Genomic DNA, 6,888 nt, shown 5'->3' with positions numbered 1-6,888 from the left:
GCGCATGCGCCAGCTCCAGCGAGCCATTCACTACGCAGACTCCCAGACCAAACAATTTTTTACACTCCCCTGGGATGATAACACTTACAGCCACTTTTTGGATTACAGGAAGAGGAAGTAAATGAAGTGAAACGAAAATTTTCCCCGTAGAATTTTCGAGACGCGGAAACAATAAAAGGCAAGATGTGATCTCACCTTCGCCAGTTACGATAGTCTCACAATTGCATAATACATTATAGTTTACAAAAGCTTTAGATATTTATTATTACATTGATTAGCACAACCTAGATTAACCGTGCAATTGCATATGCCTATGTAAATTCTCTGGGCAGATTTGGAGACTTCTTTGTTCCACTGAACACATGCAGTTATTGTATTTTAATTCTTTCACGTCTTCCCAGTAGACTCACGTTTTTTGAGGCAGGGAACCTGTTTTGTCACGCTCACGTATAGTATTTGTTAATTCAACAAAAAGTTGTTGAACGTCTTGTGCCAAGTACAGTATTAGATGTGGGGGAGTAACATAGCAAAATAGACAAAAATCCCTTTCTTCTGGGGCTTATTGGCAGGAGACTATAAAAAATACGTATCAGGGAGTAATAAATTCTATTATTACTATTATTATTATTATTACTATTATTACTATTATTCTATAGCATGAAGCAGGGTAAGGAAGAGAGAGGGGTTGTGTGTGTGGTCCTTAAGGGAATGGGAATGGTGGTTTGGTGATCAAGGAAGGCTTCTGGAAGGAAGTGATACTTGATCTGAATGTTGAGCACAAGGTAACCAAGCAAATATGGGGGAGGGGGAGAAAAACATGCTGGCAGGTGGAACAGCAAGTGTAAAGGACCTAAAATAGGAATGGCTTGATATATTAGAGGAAGAACAAGGAGGCCATTGTGGCTAGAGAAGAGGACAAGTGATAGAATATGAGACCTGAGAGGTGAAGGGAGAGAGTTCATGTAGGGCCTGGAAGGCCACTGTAAAGACTTTGGCTTTTAACTTTGAAGTGGGGAACACTTAGCAGAGTAGTTTTAAGCAGAAAAGTTACATAACATTCTTCTTAAGATTACACTGGTTACTATGTTGAAAATAGACTGACTGCAGAGCCACCAGTTAAGGAGGCTATTGGAGTTATCCAGACAAGGAAATGACGGTGGCTTCTACTAGCATGGCAAAAAAAAAAAAAAAAAAGAGAGAGAAGTGGCGTCAGATCCTGGATATAGTTTGAAGGTAGAGCCAAAAGGATTGCTCATGGATTTAAGGGGAATATGAGAAGAAGAAGAAAAAAAGAGTCAAATATGTCACCAAGGTTTCTGACCTGATTAACTAGAACAGTGTTTCTCAGCCTTTTTTTCCATTGCTGTTGACCCTAAAGATTCTTCTTAGATATTTTTTCCTATTCCCCCAACCCCCATGAAATGTTAATGCCACAGTTATATTGTATATCTGTTTATGTACTGTCTGTATATTTGTGCTTTATAAAAGAGTAAGCATGTAGTTTATTTTTTATTCAATGCAGAGTTAAGTGTGACTAAAATCTTTGTTAAAAATTAAAAAAAAATTTTGATGTCTTTCTTCCATTGAATTCTTTTTTTTTTTTTTTGATATTTATTTATTTATTTGGTTGCACCAGGTCAGTTGCAGCTCATGGGCTTCTTAGTTGTGGCATGCAAACTCTTAGTTGCGGAAAGCATGTGGGATCTAGTTCCCTGACCAGGGATTGAACCCAGGCCCCCTGCATTGGGAGCACAGAGTCTTATCCCCTGCGCCACCAGGGAAGTCCCAAAACTTAAAAAATTTTAACGCTAATAATATTTAACTTTATAACTGTATTTGCTGAGTAAACTTTAATGTAATTTATGTATATAAATTGTAATTCACTGCATTACATATGTAAACTAACAATTTATATAAATACATAATAGTAATGAAATCAGTTTTTGATTTTTTTTTTTGGCCATACCGTGCAGCTTGACCAGGGATCAAACCCGGGCCATGGCAGTGAAAGCGCCGAGTCCTAACCACTGGACTACCAGGGAATCAGTTTTTTAAAATTTACTTTTATTTATTTATTTATGGCTGAGTTTGGTCTTCGTTGCTGCGCACGGGCTTTCTCTAGTTGTGGCGAGCGGGCTTCTCATTGCAGTGGCTTCTCATTGTGGAGCACAGGCTCTAGGCACGTGGGCTTCAGTAGTTGTGGCACACGGGTTCAGTAGTTGTTGCTCGCAGGCTCTAGAGCACCGGCTCAGTAGTTGTGGTGCATGGGCTTAGTTGCTCCGTGGCATGTGGGATCTTCCCAGACCAGGGCTCGAACCCATGTCCCCTACATTGGCAGATGGATTCTTAACCACTGCACCACCAGGGAAGCCCAGGAATCAGTTTTTAAAAAATCATTCAAAACTGTTATATTTCCAGCAGAAGTAAAATAATTGAAAAATTCATTTCTTAAAAAATTTTAGTGAACTTTTAACTTTATTTTATTTATTTATTTTTGGCTGCGTTGGGTCTTCGTTGCTGTGCGTGGGCTTTCTCTAGTTGCGGCAGGCAGGGACTACTCTCTTGCGGTGCGCGGGCTTCTCATTGCCGTGGCTTCTCTTGTTGCAGAGCACGGGCTCTAGGCACGCGGGCTCAGTAGTTGTGGCACACGGGCTTACTGACTTTGCATACAATTTTTGTATCTTCCATGAACTCAGTGTCATTGCTGCTTGTGTCACACCCAAGAAAATGAGAGAAATTAAATAAGGAGTCAGATTTTGTTGGGTAGAGTTGAGCTTTGGAAGGTGACAAAGCATTGTAATATCTAAGACTTTTTCATCCCCCAGGAGCCAACTTTTTCCCCATGTGGGGTGATATTGCTCCCTCGGAGAATGGATTGCCATTTTCTCAGACGGACCAGGGGAGGAAAGGGGAAGGAGCAGTCCTGTGAGAAATGAGTAGAAATCGGGATTTCAGTTAAACATCTTGAGTTTGAGATATCAGAGGCATAAATGGCACAAGATATTGTGAGTCTAAAGTTCATAAAAAAGTTCTTGGTAGGAAACATCAGTTTAAGAATTGTCAGTATATAGATGATCTTAAAGCCACGAGATGGATGAGGTTGCCCAGAAGTGAGTGAGCGTAGATAGAACAGAGGACCAAGGACTAGGCTATAAGGAGCAAGTTTCAAAGGATATTGAAAAGGAATGACCAGCGAAGGAGAACCCAGAAAGTAATGTTCTAAAAGCCCTGTAATGAATATTTGTCAAGCAGGAGGGAGTAATTGTGTCAGGTGTTGCTGCATAGGTTGCATAAGTTGAGGACCTAGATAACCACTGAATCTGGCAAACACAGTAGTCACTGGTGGTCTTGACAAGGGCTGTTTCCCGGAAGTGAAGTGATTGGAGAGGGTTCTAGAGAGAATGGGAGATGTGGAGTTATCATGTGTAGACAACTCTTTCAAGAAATAAAATGGAGCAGAGAAATGGAGCTGAAGCTGGAGGGAAATGTGGGTTCAAAAGGTCATTTCTTTTTTCCAAGGTGGGAAATAATGTAGCTATTATCAGATGCTACAGTTGATACAGGATAGAGATGGGACAATCTCTGGCTGATTTCCTTGAGTAAGTGGGAGAGGATAGGATCAGGTGATAGGTCCATAGACAGTTTCTTTCTTGTAACAGGAAGGTAGAGAATCTAGGTATTCAGGGAGGTTGATAGATTTGTTGGTGAGAATGTGCAGAAATTCTCTTCAATTGCTTCTCTTTTCTCAGTGAAATAGGTAGGCACTGCAATAGGTGCTGAGGAAGCACACTCTTAAAAAGCATCAAAGATCTATTAATTGCCAATTCCAGTGCACTGTTTACAGTCTCAGCATTCAGCTTTTTCTGTCAGATAGTGCAGTGGTTTAGAGTAAGACAGTTAGAACCAGACTGCTCAAATTCAGGCTCCGCCACTTGCCGCTGGCAATTTACTTTCGAGTGGCAATTTACTTCACTGCCGCTTGCCATTAGCAATTTACTCTCTGTGGTGCTGTAATTATTAAATGAGTTAATGTGTGTAGAGTGCTTAAAGTGGTGCCTGGCTTAGTAAAGGCTTGATGACGTTGATGTCAGCTATTATTTATTGTACTTAAATCTTTCTTAAAATTCATTTCCCTTTGCTTCTGTTAAATATACAATCATTAATCAGATCCCACTAAATGGATCCTTTCTCTGCCCGTTGCTAGTTTTCTTACCCCCTTGTGTTTGCCAAAGTTCCATTTTTAGCCCTTCTCTCATTTCTCTGCTCATTCTCTCCCAAAGATTAAATTTATCACCTGCATTCAGATTTATTCAAGTTGGATATCCTAGTTATCTTTGATTCTACCCCTTCAACTAGTTATCAAATCTTGTAGACTTCTACCTAGATATTTCTTGCACGAATTCTTTTCATTCCCCTTGCCCTCTACCTAAAGATTATCACCTTTCTACATATCAACAGCATCACGATCAGCTTCCTAGTATATCTCTTCAGCTTATATACGTTAACCAATCTCCTAGTTTTCCTCTACTCAAAAAACAAAACCAAAAAACTTCTTCCTTGTTATGTACCAAGTTAAGTAAAAGCCTTAACTTTTAAGACCCTCCACAATGGTTCCAATCTAACTTCCCAGTATTAGCTCAAATGCCTTTCCTCCAAGGTTCCTTGGGCTCCAAACTGTTTCTTTTCCTTAAATATATCCTGTAATTTTCTATTTATAATTAATTCTGCCTAAAATATCCTCTTCTATTACCAAAATTCTACCTATCTTTCAAGAACTATCTTAAATTGCCTCTTTCAGGCAAACTTCCCTGATCATTCCAACTGGATCGAATCTCTCTTTTGAACAGTAGCATTTTCTGCCCTGAATAAAATTACATGTATCTTAACTACAGAATATTGAATAACATGCAAAAGCACCCTGATTGCTAAAGTGTTAGTTATGACTGAATTGTCTTATCCAAAAATAATTATTTGGTACCTGTATTACAATGATATTGCCATTGTTCAAGATATTTCTGGAAATTCATCAAGGTAAGCCACATACAGGAAGGACAAATCAGTCCAGTAACTTTATATTTGCATTTTTTAACAAAGAAAGCTATTATCTATCTTGATCATCTCACTTAATTCTCCATGATCAATTCCAAATGACTTTTTTTTTTTTTTTTTTTTTTTTTTGCGGTATGCGGGCCTCTCACTGTTGTGGCTTCTCCCGTTGCGGAGCACAGGCTCCGGACGCACAGGCCCAGCGGCCATGGCTCACGGGCCCAGGGGCTCCACAGCATGTGGGATCTTCCCAGACCGGGGCACGAACCCGTGTCCCCTGCATCGGCAGGCGGACTCTCAACCACTGCGCCACCAGGGAAGCCCCCAAATGACTTTTAAAGTTCTTTCCAGAATGCTAGAGGACAAATAACTGCCGTTAACTAAAGATATACATATAACTTCAGATTATGAAAGAAATTACTAAAGTTCACAATGTATTCTAAGAGATAACAGCATCCCAAGATAGGAACTATTGAGTCTAGCATTCATTTGAAAGAACACATCTGTCCCTAACACCTATTTCACAAATGAAGCAGCATGTGTAGAGACTAAGTTTGGCTTCTAGTCAAACCTGGGTTCAAATTAAACTCCATCACTTACTAGCCATAACCTTGAAGCAAATTACTTACTCTTAGCTTCAGATTTCTCACCTCTAAAATCTACTTTCCTCATAAATTTGTTCTGATAAAGGAGGCAATGCTTATTGAGCACAATGCTTAATACAGTATAGGATCAGATAAATTAAAAAACCACCACCACCCTGAAGCACAGGGAGTTAAGACTTAAAACAAGGATTAAGTCTCATTATGGGTACAGTAAGCCCCCTACAGAAGACCCTTCAAGTTCAGAACTTTCAAAGATGCAAACATGCCCCTGTATGCCAGCTGTTGTACTGTACTACTGTACTTTTCAAGGTACCGTACTATAAGATTCAAAATGTTTTATGTATTACAAACCGATTACGGTACAGCAATTTTGTGAGTTGGGTACCTAGGCTTTGTTGGATTTATGAACAAATTGGACTTATGAATGTGCTTTCGGAATGGAACTCATTCTTTTATGTAGGGAACTTACTGAACTTTATAATGAACAAAAAGACTCCTTTCAGGTCTTCAGCAAACAATACATTTTTGAAGTTGTGTATAAATTATTTACACGCATATTTGTAATAAATCCTTTAATAAAAGCAAAAGCACTTACTTCTGACAATGAAGTTTTCCCCTGGATTTGCTTAAATCATGAAATATCAATTCTCTAGCTCCTAAGTCTCACAAATAGAGGCTTTTTTAAGATTTCTTCTTGCTCTAGGAATTAGTACTGTCATCTGTCTGGGTTATAGTTTACTTATCTCTAAAAAAGAGAGGTTGTATAGTTTTTCCTTAAGTCCTCTTGCAGTCCCTTGTTTCTTTCCACCTTTTTTTATCCTAGCACTCTCTAATACTGCCTTAAAATGGGAACTCTAACTAGGGCCTGAAACAATAACTTTTTAATTTTTAAAAATCTTATTTATTTTTTGGCCATGCCACGTGGCATGCGGGATCTTAGTTCCCCAGCCAATGATCCAAACCGTGCCCCCTGCATTGGGAGCATGGAGTCTTAATCACTGGACCGTCAGGGAAGTCCCCACATTTTTTTTAAAGGGGTTAATTTGATAACATAGAATGTTTTAACTTCTGGTCAAGTATTCATTCTGACACTACTTCCTAGTACACTCCAATTAGCAGGGAGGAACTCTAATGGCTCCTATGTTCAATCCATGCTCAGTACATCCTCAACAGGCAACATGAAATGGAAGGGTATTTATGGTAAGAATTTTGGACTTCTATGGATATTTATTCTGAC

Source organism: Kogia breviceps, chromosome 1 (genome assembly GCF_026419965.1).
Source record: "Kogia breviceps isolate mKogBre1 chromosome 1, mKogBre1 haplotype 1, whole genome shotgun sequence".
Classification (NCBI taxonomy): domain Eukaryota; kingdom Metazoa; phylum Chordata; class Mammalia; order Artiodactyla; family Physeteridae; genus Kogia; species Kogia breviceps.
Note: the sequence above shows the minus strand (reverse complement) of the source record.